This window comes from Pseudopipra pipra, chromosome 9 (genome assembly GCF_036250125.1).
Source record: "Pseudopipra pipra isolate bDixPip1 chromosome 9, bDixPip1.hap1, whole genome shotgun sequence".
In the NCBI taxonomy this organism is placed as follows: domain Eukaryota; kingdom Metazoa; phylum Chordata; class Aves; order Passeriformes; family Pipridae; genus Pseudopipra; species Pseudopipra pipra.
The window spans coordinates 20619658-20634689 of NC_087557.1; the positions used below are offsets into that span (position 1 = coordinate 20619658).

A 15032-nucleotide genomic window follows, 5' to 3' on the forward strand; every position below is an offset into this window, starting at 1 on the left:
CGCCGGCCAGTCAGCGCCCGTGCCTGCCCGAAGTGACAACGCATCTGACCAATCAAAGGGGAGGAGGGGTGTGTTCGCGCCAATCACAGTGAGACCCGTTAGGGGCGGGGATCCCCTCACGGCCGCGCCCCCTCTCCCCGGGGCAGCGGGGCCGAGGTGGGACCGCGTCGCCAGCCCCGGGGTGATGCGTGGGCGAAGCGGGATTGTGTCACTCGCCCTCCCGGAGTGAACTAATGGACCGCGACTCAGCGAGTGCAGCCCCCGCGTTATCCCTCCCGCCTGGGAGGTGCCGCTCCGTCACAACATGGCGGGCGCTGCCGCGTCACAGCCCGCCCAGGCTGTCACGGCGCTGCCGCGGGTCGGGCGGGCCGGGGAGATCGCGGGCGGAGAGCTGCTGGTGTGGTGCAGAATTACCTGTGCTTAAGGTGTAGGTAGGTCAGTGTACCTGTACCCGCCACACGCGTTCATTTCAGAGCAGGATACAGAATTTCTTAAAAAACAGCTAAATTTTTAAAAAATTGTTAAACGAGGCAAAAATAGCATTCCATCTCCTGGGGAGGAAGCGCTGAAGCACAGGGGTGAGGAGCTACTGCTTTAACCCCTCTGGAGAAGGGACCCCTTGCCCCCATCGAACAGGACGGATTGAGGAGGGCTACATCAGTTTGACCTGTTCTTAGTTTATATTGTCATTTCTGCCTGCCTGCTCAGCACCTCACACACCACCACGCAGGCACCACGCACTTCTTTGCATTTTACACAGTTCACGACATGAGAGCTAAGACGCAGAAGTACTTTGTTGTTTGATCTTTTTTTGTTTCAATGAAAAAAAGGAACTACCAAAATTTGTTCACTCTCTTCCCTCTACTATATTTGTTTCATAGGAAAAGCTTACCTTATTTGATCAGACCTTGTGGATTGATTGGACTGATTCAGGATCCTGTCTTCTATACCACCCTGCCCCGGACACCAGAGAAAAATCTCTACCTTACACTAAAACAATGGGATTATTCTGAGCCTTTCCTGTTTCAGCGAAAGAACTTACTTCTATCTCCTCTTTTACTCATCTATTTGAACCATTATTTTTCGTTAGCTGATTCTGTTTTATAAAGATTCTTACATTGACTGTACTGGAATGTGCAGAATGGCATTAAACACATTAGTGTTTAAGGTAGCCTAAGAATACTCTAAATATCTTTAGTAATAGCTGTTACAAGCACTATATATTCCTTTTTAGCCATTCTTCAAGACACATAATTTAATTTTCTGTTACTGATTCTACTTTTCCTTGCAGAGATGGAAATTGTGGTCATGACATGGACAATATTTACATGACTGTTTCCCTTAAAGTGCTGTCCAGAATTCATAAAGGCTCAAGAGCGGACTTTGATTTCTGGAAACCCTATTACCGATTTCCTTCACCAAAGGTTCTTAAAGAGACTTGGTTGCCATGGAAGATTAACGTAAATCCTTATTAAAAACAGAATAAGGAATAAAAGGTTTTTACAGTAAAATCCCACACAGTTCTGTGCTGGGATTTGCACTGTTGAGCATGCTCATTTTAGTTTTTTAGTATTTTTGCTCTTCTGTAATTTCTACTAGCTTTTGCTTATATTACCCCTCTTTATTTCCTTACAGGTTCCATAATTTGATGTCCTTTCCCTCTCAGGCAGTGTCATATCCCAACATCAGTCGCTTCCTGCCAGCGTAAAGCCCAGGAAGCCAGTGAGGGTGAGGCCCAGCGAGGTGACCAGAGTCAGGTACAGTCCTGTGACCACCAGGCAGGTGCACGGTGACGAGGCAGCTCTGAGGCCAAGGTGGGAATTCAGTCCACAGCCCACCATGGGGTCCCTGGACAGGCACAGGCATGACTGTGACACTGCTACAGCCAGGGCTGAGGTGGAACAGAAGGGATGGGTGGAGGCACCAGGTGGGGCTCAGGGTTGCTCCTCTTTCAAAAGCATCCAGAAATTATTATTCCTGAGGGATGGCAGTGCAGGAAAGGTGTTATTGAGAGTGTGGCTGGTGCAGGGAGCATGGCTGAGATCTGTGTAAAAACAAGGCAGGCTGTGCAGGTCCGTTAATCTGGGATTATGTCAGGAGAGATCGGCTCACCCGTGTGCTCCCGGCTGCTGCATCCAGGTCAGACGGCTGGCTCGGGTGAGGGAGCACTCACCCAGACAAACTAGTGTCAGCACACAGCAAGGGTTTGTCTGAACCTGCAGAGAAATAAAATACAGCTCCAGACAGATCTGTGCAGCTATCCCACATTTTTCAGGGCACATCAGGAACACCACAGCACTGTCCAGCCGTGCTGGGAGCTCAGCCGTGGGGCAGAAGTGTAACAAAGGGATCTCTGTGCCTGATGCAGAATAAGGTGGTTTGGGTTTATTTTTTAAGCCTGGTTGGAGATTTCTTCATGAGCTGCAGCTTTTGTGAATGTCTGTCAGCACATTCTGGGTTAGTGCCAGTCAAGGATTATGACCTATATTAACATCCCAGAAACAGGGCAGGCCAGCCAGGACTCCACCTCATGGCAGGACTGCAGCTCAGTCTCCTGATGTCTGATATCCACTGTTACTACATTATAAAGTCAGGTTAAATTACTTCTCACAACAGGGACTTATTTAAAATGTGCCCACTCCTTTTGATAGTGCATCTCTTGCCTTCTTGACAAAGCATCTGACAATCTCTCAGTGAGGGCTATTTAACTTTCTTAACAAAACAGAAGAATGGCATTTGCTACAGTTATTTAACTGCTATTCATAAAAATAAAATAGATGCCTAATGGGTTGGCTTTATGTTCAATGGGACTTACATCATCGTATCCAGTAATATGAACAATATTCAGTTCAGACATGACTTGGTGGCTTGCTCAAGAAAGCTCCATATCCAGACACTGGAATTTTCCCATACCTTGTGTGGCACATATGCATCTCACTGGTAGTTTAAAAAATAGTGTTGTTGGAAAATCCTAATATACAAACTGGATCTAAAAGGGGTTTTCTAAGCACTTGGAAAGAAAGACATCAGGATGTGAAAACACCAAACAGTGACCCTTAGTGGTTAGTTGTGTACCTTGCACATTTCTTGCCATTAGAAAACATAAGATAAAAAACATTCCTCAGCTTTTCAGTCATGTTTAGCAGCTTGATGGATTTGATTTATGGAAGTCTGCACCTCCCAAGCATCTTTCAAAGCTTTTTCAAAAGCTTTAGGAACAACCCATAAGCCCCGTGGTGTTCTGTGGTGCTGAGGCATGTTAGAATTTTTCAGATATACAAACTAGAAACAAATTCCCAAAATGTGTGCAGTGAATTATTACACAATACGAACTGATTTGATACGTGCTGTATTCCCTGGGCCACACATCCCTTCATGTCTTGTCACAATCTCTTACACCTTCCTGGCATAAACACTCCCACTTCTTTTGAGTCAAGCTCTATGTTTATTGGACATTATTCCATTTCCATGAAAAAGGCATTGACTATCTGCTTATTCTCCAAATTCGGCCAATTTAAAATCTATTGTAATCAAATGGAGTTTATTCAACATAACACCTAAAAATCATAAAATATGAATTAAAAAGCCATTAATGTGAACTGTGGTTGTGTGACTGGCTGGAGGTTCTCACTGCCTTGCTGGTCTCATGCAGGTTTGTGTTTCCCAACTGCTTTTCCCTGCAGATGCTCCACAGTACTTTCCAGGTCAGTTATACCCCGAGGGAAATGGGAGCAATGCCATGATGATGAATGTGAAATTTTTCACTCTGTAACTGAAGTATCTGTTTTGCAAAATACTCTGAATTAATTTGGCTGTTCTAGGAGATGAAAGTTGTTAGAATCTGTTATTATCAAAACAGTAGGAATTCTGGATATTTCATATATTAATTCTGAAAATTAATACCTTTTACAAGAGTATATTCATTGAAGGAGTCTTGTATTCAGGCTTTACTGAAAGGTGGCAATATTTTCACAGGGAATAAGCATCTTTCAAGTATTTTCACATTAAATGGAAATACTTTCATCACTTGAGGCCCTTCTTGGAAGTCATTCAACTATGAGAACATTTGCTTTAAATAAAAGACTGTTTAAGCCAGTGGGATTCCTGGAATTCCTGAGCCATTTATGCTCTTCTTTACACTTTTCTTAGCACATCTTAACTCACTGAACATTTCCCTCTCCCCACAGATTTAATACTGGTAAGAAATAGTCATCTCATTAAAACTATGAAGGCTTGGGCTGGCATTTCTAGTCTGTTTTATGGTTAATTTAGTTTTGACTGGAGTAGTTTCTGGGGTCCTTGCTTACAAACTTTCAAGTGCAGTTAGCCCATGTGATACAGCGAGTGTGTGCATGCAGAGTAAAAATGCATCCACACCTTCTACACAGAATAATAATATTTAGTTTGTTATAGCAGTTTCAGAAAAAAATAGCAACTGCTTTTACAAATATTATTTAAGGTTTCTCATATGTCAGTGAAATAGGCATTGATAAAGAGAAAAGATGGAAATAGAGCCACAGAGCCAATAGCTGTGCCAATAGCTCATTAAATTCCATAAAAAGCTATACTGGAGACAAAGCAGGTCAGAGGTGGAAAACTACCTACCTGTGCTCATAAAAGAGACCATGTCTTGGAATTGTACCTTTTGGCCCTGTACAGCAGGAGAGTAAATGGTTAACATGTTTAAGGAATGATCCACTTCGATTTTCTCAGGGCAACACCTCAGAATCAGGAATTTTTAAGAGCAGTGACTTGAGCAGAATAAAATACAGCTCTGCAACAACACTTCTCCTCAGCCGGACCCTGCTTTGCCACTGTCACATCCCCTCCAGGCCTGCTCTTGCTGCCTTAGTCGTTCCCTAACATTTGTCAATCTCCTATCTGCATTTTTTTTATTTCATTTTTATTTTATTTTCATTTACTTTCTCCCTGATACCTGCCCTTCTATTTTAGCGCTCTTATCTTTTTTACTGAACAAGGTCACAAGTGAAAGTGGGCTTTGGCAGTTCCAGCATTCCGGCTGACGTTCATTGACATCATGGAACTGTTTGCTCTGTCACGGTAACAGCTCCTGGCTTTGCAAATTCACATGTATTAAATGTCTCAGATACAATTTCAGTTGGTGCCTAGGAGAAAAAATGCAGGACTGGGATATGAACTGTGACAGAGGCGTGTGGGTCACAAACAAATCCACATTCCCACTTTGAGATCCTCTTTCCACAGGTGCATCAAAGAGGCGGGGCCATGTGGTGACTTGTAAGGCACCAGCTTGGCAGGTGGGTTTGTGTCCAAACAAGGCCATTCTGGAGATTTTGATCCTGGGAATATTCTCACACTTATTTAATATTGTCCAAATACTTTCAGTTCTCACCACAGTCTGGGATTACTCCATGAGTAAGCTCAGAATTCTGTTTTTTTGCAGGATCAGGGAAATCACAAACTTAATTTCCAAAAAGAAAATCCCCGTAGATTGATTCTGTACCAGGGTGCTGGTACGTACTACTAGAGAAACTAATTCTGGTAATATCTCTAATCTCTTTAAATAAAATAATTTTCAAAACTCTGTGTTCCATTGTACCAGTTACATACCATTATCTTTATTATTCATAAACTTTATCAGCATAGAAGATTCACTGAATAAAATGTTAATAACTTGATTCATTATTTTTAAGTGGAAAATCAACAGCTCACTTATTAAGGGGTATTTCTTTCTCAACATCTGTAAGTTGGTGTAAAAAATTACTAAAAGATATGTTTTTTAATGGAATATTTAAATAGTATTCTCTAGCTGAAGAAGAGTCTGTGTTGAAAAATAGAAACACTGAGTGAAAATGTCACAGCTCTCACTTGCTATTGAATAACACAGCAATGTCTCAAACCCAACCACAGCTAATCAGAGTGGGAGAGCTACAGGTATGTGAAGTGCAGGATGAATTATTCTGATAATAACTGCAATATTTATGTATTAAATAAAAAAGTTACTGTGCATCTGTCAAAACTGATTTCAGATTTCCCATAATTTTTATACCAATGTCATTTTTCTTGGTTTTCTTGGAAAATAAGATTCAGTTTGCCTAAAAATTTTGAACACATATTCTTTCATATTTGAAGGTTCTCTTGATACAGTATATTCCAAAGAGGGAAAGCCAATTCCTACAGCAGGGAGTCGAGTCTCTTCAACAGACTGTTCTCTCTAAGCAGTGCTGGGGAGTTGCAATTGTATTTACTGGCATTTCTAACAAAATTGCATTTTGCACTTGCATCATTTTTGAAGCTAAAGGTTACTATTATCTGATTTTACCAGCCAGTCCCTTCTGTTTGTGCTTACAGAGATTCCTCCCTTGCTTTCCTGCTGCCCTCCACTGGCAGCTGCTCAGACGTGCTTTGCTTGTGCACAGGAACAGGTTCTCAGCTGAGCTCCTCATCTGAGCAGAACTCTGTGAAGCCTGCCTACATACCCAGCAGCTCCCAGTCTTACATTCCAGGATGGAATTAGGGTCACAGATGGGACTCACTGAGGGTGCATCATGCAAAACTGTCTCAGTCGAAAACCCCTCAGTGGTCAAAGGCCGTTACACAGGCCTTGCTCCCAAACACTGCCAGGGAATGCTGTTTCACACCTTTGTACCTCTCAGCCCCATCTTTATACTTCACAGGCCCAGTTTTTGGTTAGGTAGCCTTTTGTGGAGTAGATCAAGAAACCTGATTTGTAAAATTGGGAATTAATAATGCAGTAATGCCAGTGGTTGGCACATACAGACCTGTTGGCTTTGATGGGACCACTGGACTGTGCAAAATAACTCAGGCATGGGAGTGTTTGCCAGCTTAAACTCCAGAGCCAAACAACAAGCTCATTATCAGCAAACACTGTGACTGGCACTGCAGTTGTGCTTCAAGGACTCTGCAAAGATCTAGCACCAAAAAATCCCAACCTATAAATGGCAAAGTGGATCCGGGATTGCAACTTTCAGGCATGTGCTGGGGACCAATAAAGTCAGCAAGGAAACAGGAATGGCTGGCCTGGGGTGATCATGGATTGACTGATTTAATGTAGAGATTCACAGAAGTTTGGATTTTCTTGTGTCCGGTATCTTTCTCAAAATATTCTGGAGCTGTGTGAAGGGAACCTGCTGTTATTTAACAGCCTTTCTCTGGTCAAATTCACTGAGTTTAGCCAAATAAAATCTCAGTTTCCCCATTAAAGCCTAGGCACTGATGGAAGTGCAAGAAGATTCCCTGCTCTCCTGCATCCAGCTGTGCCCAGGGGTGGGGAAGAGCTTTGAACCAAGCAATAATAGGCTTAGAGTGAGATAAGAAAATGGACCCAAAATCCTGCTTATTGAAACAGTGCAGAATTAAGCCTCCAGTTTCCAAGACAAGCATGTCTGAGTTACTGCAGAAGAGCCACAGGCCTGTGCACACAGCCCCTGGCCAGCAGAAGGAAATCCTCTGGGCTCATTCCCCCTTTACGAATAATCTTTTTTGCTACTATTTAGTTAGAGTAGGTTTCACCTCTGTATTAAAACCATTCAGGTCCTTTTTTGAGTTAGTACTAACCAATGGTCAAGTGGCCTAGCTAAAATAGATTTAATGTGTTCAAAATGATTTTCCAGGGTATCCACATTCCCATCTAAAAACCACAGGGCTAACTGACATCTCTGTGAGCAGCCTTTTTGAATTTAACACTTGGAGTAGAGAAGCTGGGAAAAGCTGGAGAGAAGGATTTGAGGAGTCCATTGTGGTGAAGCATTTTCCAAGAACATCCTGAAAGGATATTACTGCTCACACCGTGTCACTTCTCTGGATAATAAAACTGCTCCAGCTTCTGCATCTGCCAGTCTGGCACCTTTAATAAGTAATTAAATCACACTGTGGATGTGAACACAGCCACGGATAAATAATAACTGACAGCTCTCACACTGGCACGCGAGCAGGGAGACACAGCCAGGGCAGGAAATCACACACAGCATTTCATTTGTTACTGATTTGTCTGTAACGAAGTGAGGAAGATGCCCTGGGGACTGGTGACTAACAAGGAGCATTGTTTATGCTACAAATCCCATCCGGTTATTAGTCTTTGAAAAGTGCTTTGTTTAGCTTATCAGTGCTCCAGCAGGAATACCAGGGGCATTATTGCTGTTGTAAGTGTATTTCTATTCCAATATTACTGACACATAAGAGGTTATGTGTTACCTGAGGGCTGAAAATTCAGCTTGTGCTTCAGTGCCTTGTTGAATCAGGATCAGGATGGTGAACACTGCACAAAACCAAGCCAGGAGCAGGTTTCCTTATTAATTTTTCTGCATTAAATTGGAGAACACCTTTACAGAAATCAAACCTTTCTCAAGGACCACAGATCATGACAAAGTATAAAAACCCTATGGAGTATAAATGCCCATCAATTAAAATTATTTTAGCATATTAGACCTTCTGCTTAAATTCTGCACTTCACTTAGGAATTGGACAATGTTGTATTACACAACCTAATTCTGCAGTTATGCAATTCCCAAGCACCGTTAAGTGTCTGGCAAGTTTTAGGGCTGTTTCACAACAGCACTGATAAGCTGCTACTCTGTCAGGTGATCAAAATACCTGCGGTGTGCACTTGATCAAGTTAATATTTAAAAATAGGAACACAATTTTTTTTTATTAGGTTCAAGTATCTTTTCAAGATGTTAAGTGTATCTTGGAGGAGAAGATTTAGAAAGGGAGCGTTTTATTTTGAGATGGAAAAAAGTACATTTCTTTCATAGATATAATTTAGAAAACCTGTCAGCCCCTTGCCATTGGGCAACTAAGTTAATAATTGACAAATAAGGCATAATTGGTCTTGCTGAATGATTGTACACCAACACTGTCAACTCCTCTCAAACATTTCTGGAAAGGGGAATGATAAGCCAAACATCACATAGGTGTCCTGGACCACTCTAAAAAGTGTTCATTAGACTGATTATGAATAAATAATTGAAATATTTATTTAGACTTTATCATTAGATTACTTTTTGAAAATCTGCATGAATCAATTCTTCCCTTTAAAATGTCATGTTTAGAATTTGCTTATAATTAGGCTAAATGTGTGTTGTCAGATAATGAGCTGTCCAGTGTCTCCTCCCTGATCATCTTACTGGCCTTGTAACTGAGACCCTGAGCAGGCTGGCCAGAGGTCACACACTGTCACACCTTCCTGACAACTCCAAACCTCAAAGCATGGCTTGCTTTACTAAATACAGCATATTCTCTTGCAAAAATGAATTACTGTTTGTTAGCACTCAAATCTGCTAAGTGCTCTTTAAACTTTAATTCCCTCTCCTCAAAGATGCTGATGAGAATGGACTCACCACTGATGCTTTAAAACTAAATTTCCTTGTGGTAAAGCTGGAGGATGTTGTGAGCTGAGCTGTGGCACAGAGATAAAGGTTTATACCCAGGAGTTTCTGGCTTCATAGTCAACAAACTGATCAGTGCCTCATGGCTTTCTTCTGCATGAAAGAATTAAAAATGTGTCATATCTGATGGCTGGGGTTTAGTACAATGGGCTTGGTTTTGCAGCGTTCTACTACGATTGTTTTCTGAAATGCTCAGCTTTCATTTTAAGCCAAAAGATGTGTCAAGATTTGAAAATATCTCCTTTGTCTCAAAAATCCATCACAATTTCAAAGCCTGGGCCCTGATGAGGTACCTACATGGAGAATTCCTTTGCAAATCTGAGCTGTAGAGAAGTGACCTCAGTGAACACCTGTTCACTGAGAAAGTAATATCAACATAAGGACTCTTCCTGAAAAAGTTAAAAGTGTTTTCTGGATCTTTGAATTCTAAGTCTGTTTTTCAGAATAATTTGCTGCTGAACTTGGGGTTTGGTTTTAGTTGCTTGCATTTTTTTTTTATTTCCTCCAAATGAATTAAATTGACTTTTAGTGAACTAAACATTTTACCATCCCATTCTGCTGTAGCAGGATTCCCAAGAAGATGGGGATTAGAAACATCAATATATAGGCACCAAGATCAAAATCAAGGCTATAAAATAGTCGCTTTTATGGGCTGTCACAGAGTTTCCAGCCTGAAATGCTACAAGGAATGACAAATTTAATTGTGCTCTTTGCAATTGGACACAGAACTACTGCATGAGAGGAAGCTCCCTAAAAATCTGTCATTGTACGCAAAGTCACACTAAATATTTTATTTTGTTAAGACTGTTTAATGCCATCAAAAACTCAAAGCCTCACAACACAAACCCTAACTGCCATAATCATTCCTGCAATCTCTAATTCAATCTGCTCGTTCAAATGTTCAAAGGCCAGCTCAGGATTTTGGAAGGGGTAAATTAATTCTGGCAGACTCACAGCGATGTCAGATATCATCTGTCTTCTCCTTCTATCACATCCAGCTGGGAGGGCCCCTTATAACCAGGACAGAATCAACTCGAGCATCATTTTAAGTGCTTGGACTCAATAAATCAGAAATTTGATTATGTGCATATAATCTGTTAAAAACCAATGAGAGGTTTGGCATGTTTTTCCTAGCTGATCTACTCAGGACAAGACTAAGCCACTGATGTCTTTGCTGAAGGTGACCCCAAGTCTCTTTTTCCTCCCAAATGCTGTGTTAATACAACTGGGGGAAGGAATGGCTCTACTGGGTGAAACCAGGGCCACCTTGCCCTCAGTACCTGTTGGGCTCAGAAACCTCTAGCATCCATAAGAATGTCCACAGCTTAACCATGTATGTAAAGAACTGCCTTTTTGCATCCTCTGTCACACTGCAGGAGCTGGCTGAGTTTCCCACTTCGCTTCATTCACTCAGAGATCACGAGAAAATAAAAAATGTGGTGTCATGATACTGGGTTTAAATGATTTTTCTTCTTCCCATATATGCATATACTGTTCACCCAGAGCAGGATCACTGCCTGGCTCTTTGCTGTAATTCATAGTCCTAACTCAAATGCTCTGGGAGCAGAGCTTGAGCATTTTCAGGGTCTTGACAGGACATTGCACTGAAGCTGATGAGTTTCCAGTGCCTTCGCACGGTGCCTGAGCTCAGCAGCCAGAACTGGGATCATCAGCAACACTAAACATTTCATTTTCCTATCTTCTGAGCAGCACAAACTCTCTTTCTGCAGACTTGCTCATGAGTCATCTGGAAATAAACCATGATCACTTGTCCCTTAGGAGTCATATAATAAGTTAATTATTGTACAACACATGCTAATACAAAATACACAAGAGGTTTCAACGTGTCGAGGCTGCAAAGGGCAGGAGAGCCTTTCAGAATTTCCATTGGTTATGGTCTGGGAATGCTGGGTTTCCCTTGACTCCATATCTATTGCATAATCAGAAACACATTTAGTTCCCTTTGTTGTACGAGACAAAGCTAAAGAAATGTGTGTGTTATTACTGTGCAAAAACAAAGAGTAGATACCTAATGGGCTTACGTCATGTGTGCAGTGTTTGTAAACACAGCTCTGGGGCAGTGCCAGCTGACAGAAACCACCACAGCTTATACCTGAAATAATGCTCTTCCGGATCTGCAAATACCCTCAGTGCTGCAGGGAAGTCAGAATACAGGAGAGGGACGTGCTGGATGCATTTCAGGTAGCACTGAATTAAAAAAAGCCTCTTTGCCTGGAGTTCACCTCACAGTGCCCTGGACCATCCTGAGGTTTAGTTACTCCTACATGGCCATCCCAGCTTTGCTATTGTGTGGTTGTTATCTCATCAGGAGAGAATCTAATCAGTGCAGGGAGAAGAAAATCTGAATACAGTGGAAAGGCCTTCGGCATCTGAAATTCTTCTTTTGAGAATCGGAAACAAATACATTTATAACTTCACAAACAGTAAACGAGAAAGATTCTTTTCCAGTAGTTACAGAAAGATAGTATTGTTTAGGTTGGAAAAGCCCTCTGAGATCATTGAGTCCACGTTCTGGCACTTTGTTTTGAAACCTCCAGTTCCTCCTATTTACAGATCCTCATTCTAGGAGGAAAGATTGGTGCTGATCTGAAATTATTCATTTGATGAATGAGTTTAGACATAGTTTTAGACATGGCTCTGGCAAGAGACCCAGTTTCTCAACACTCACCTGGCAGACCTACACAATGACCTTTCTCTTCTTTCTTAGAATTATTATATTAGAAAAACTAATTAAAGAACCCACTTTGTTCTCAAATGAGCTTGAATCTTCCCAATCATCTGGTTCTTCCCACTATTCTGTAAAAAAGTCAGATACTTGGAGATGCATTCATTGATCTGTCATGTAGACAGGTGCCAATCAGGTATTTAATTTCTGACTTCAAAGACTGATCTCATCGTGGCTGTGGCAATGGAACATTTGATAATACACTTTGCATTTGAGAATGCCTCTTTATCATTTCAGAGGCTTATAGAATTCTTCTCTTCCAACTCCAAAACCAAAGCTTAATATTATTACTAATTTCAGACTTTGCTAAGCAAAGGGATGGATTGTTTGGAAGCAATTAATTTACTTAAATAAAGGATCTTTTTGCTACCCAGCCAATGGAACACTAAGAATCCTGTTCTCCCACCCAAGGAAGGCAGAGAATGCACTGGACTTTATTTCAGTACATTTAAGTGACTGACATGACTAAAAAGGAGGGGGGAAAACAGTAACAGGTATGTGTGGCATTTGTTCTTCTGTGATGTTCTGCTAACCACAGTAAATTATTATTAATGAACTGAATATGTCAATCAAATTACTAATTTATTGAAGACTCTGTACTACTACTCTTCCAGGAATCACTCCAAATCTGGCAACCCAGTAATCACAGGGACTCCAGCTGCCCCAGCAAATTTTTATTTGCTCATTGCTTTCACATTACAAGGTGCCACTTTTGAAATGCCCAAGAAGTCTAAGGATGACAAGAAGTAATAGATCCTCTCATAGTATACTGTTAAATTACAACACAAATTTGTGGAATGGGTAAAATGCACCAGAAAATTACAAAATTTGTATTCAACTATGCAAAAACCCCCCAACCTATTATAAAAATCAACAGTCCAATAATCACACATTTGTAACTGTGAAAGCATGAACTCAATTCTCAGAAGACAGCATGTCTTTTTAATCATCAGCATAAAAATCCAGCTATTCCATAAAACTAATTTATATTGGTGGAAATCAGGAGTAAGACACACCAGTCTTAGGTCTGGTTCTGCCTAAAATAAAGCAGAAGTGATCCAGGCATAATTACATTGCTTTGCAGCCCTGTAAAAGTTTTCTAAACAAACAAAATCACGGAAGGTCCATATTAAACAATTCAGTAAGTTAGTTTCTAGCCATGTATAAAGCCTTTTTTAATCTGTTTACTGCTTTTTAAGTAAATCTTTGTGGTCATACAGGGGAAAAATGTTCAAAGACATCTCATTACATGCTCAGTAAGTGTTTATTCCAGCCCAGGATCTGTTTAACAGGAAAGGGACAGATCAGATTTAGAGGGTCCTTCTGTCAAGGCTGCCCCTGATGTGGGCTCCTGTCTTTCCCCAGAGCATCTCCAGCCACGGGTAATCTACGTAAACCCATAATTCTCTGGATAAACGTGCCTGCTAAATGCCTTCTCTGAGGCTCTGAGCCATATGGTTGGGATTACAGCATTTCAATAGTTATTCCAAGTGAATACAAAGATGAAGCATAGAATAGTCGAGGCAGTTATGTTCATAATTCCATTTATAAAGGGGATTTCAGGATTTTTAAGGCCCACATTCTGCACCACTGGAGCCAGAACCACAACCTTAGAGCAAGTGCAAGTTATATTTACAAGGAAGAACAAGGTGCAATAAAAACATATTTTTATCTTTAGGAAACGTGCTTTTCCCCTAGATGGAAATGATGCTCACACAGCACAGCCCCTTGTCACCATTGCCAGCATCACCATCCTCTGAGGCCACGACACATCAGTGGATCACCAACAGCCAGGACACCTCAGGAGAGACACCGTGTAATATTTTATGTTGTTTCATGTTTTTCTAACACTGTTTTATAACATACAGGAAAAGGCGGCTTTGAATAGAACTCTTCCAGGACAAACAATGAGCACATGGCCTCAAAATGTGTTTCAAATAATACCACAGTAGTTATAGTTTCAAGTACAAGGACAGACATAACAACAAAGAGCATCAACTTCCCTCTTTCCTGGTCTGGTTAATTTTCCCTTTCCATCTGTGAGTATGACATAATGACACAGACTATTTGTCCTTAATTTTGAGATCTGCAGAGGAGAAGTACCATGCAAAAGCTTGGTCTATATTGGTTTTGTTAGTTGGATGTGTTTAGCCAGGCTTTACTTTCCTCCACACACCATTATTTACACTCCAACGCACTGACTCCTTGCAAAGCATTATACATGTTATGACTGTGTTTATGGAGTAGAAGTGCTCTCTGTAACGTCTGTTTTTCATGTCTTAAACCAATAAAACTTTACATTGGGCTTATCAAAACCATTCAGTGTAGATCTAAGTCTGCTGTGACTGAAATCAGCAATAAAACTTCTCTTGATGCCCTGTGGATCAGAGCTAAGGCAACACTGAGCTCTCTTAATAAATTCCGCTCCAGTAAAAGTTTTATTTAAAAAATGTGGTCAACCCAAAGCTTTTAAGGAAGATTAATGTGGACTTATAAAAAAATGTCTGATTTTATTATTAGTAGTAATTCATACAGTTTGTCCTGAAGTTTTCCTTTTCAGCTTCAGTTTGAACCATATGTTCAGGAAGTTCAACTGAAAAGCGATCCTTGAGCAATATTATTTTTTTCTAATTAACAATAACCACAGAGGTATTTTAGAGAAACCTACAGGCTCCCTCAGAAGGTTGTAGAGTGAGCTGGATTAAAACAGGATTTTGTCTATTTTATGAAAAATGCACCAAAGCACAAATAGGTCAACTTCAGAGGAGTCCTTCCTTTCCTCTACCAAACAAAGGATTCCACATGCAGCAAATCTTAATTTCCACAGGGTTCTTTTGTGAAAGGCCTTGGAGAACTCTGGGACCCATCAGTGCCCTGTCCACCTCACCAGGATGGAGCAC

At 41.1% G+C, this 15032-nt stretch overlaps 1 long non-coding RNA gene across 2 annotated transcripts; it reads left to right on the top strand.

Moving 5' to 3' along the window:
- Positions 1-108: 108 nt before the first annotated feature.
- LOC135419054 (uncharacterized) lies at positions 109-14447 on the top strand. 2 transcript variants are annotated; one of them, XR_010432802.1, is made up of 2 exons: positions 109-431; positions 882-14447. It is a non-coding gene; the product is annotated as an uncharacterized LOC135419054 (long non-coding RNA). The 2 variants fall into 2 exon arrangements; XR_010432803.1 differs by having other exon boundaries at positions 1292-14447.
- The last annotated feature ends 585 nt before the right edge of the window (positions 14448-15032 follow it).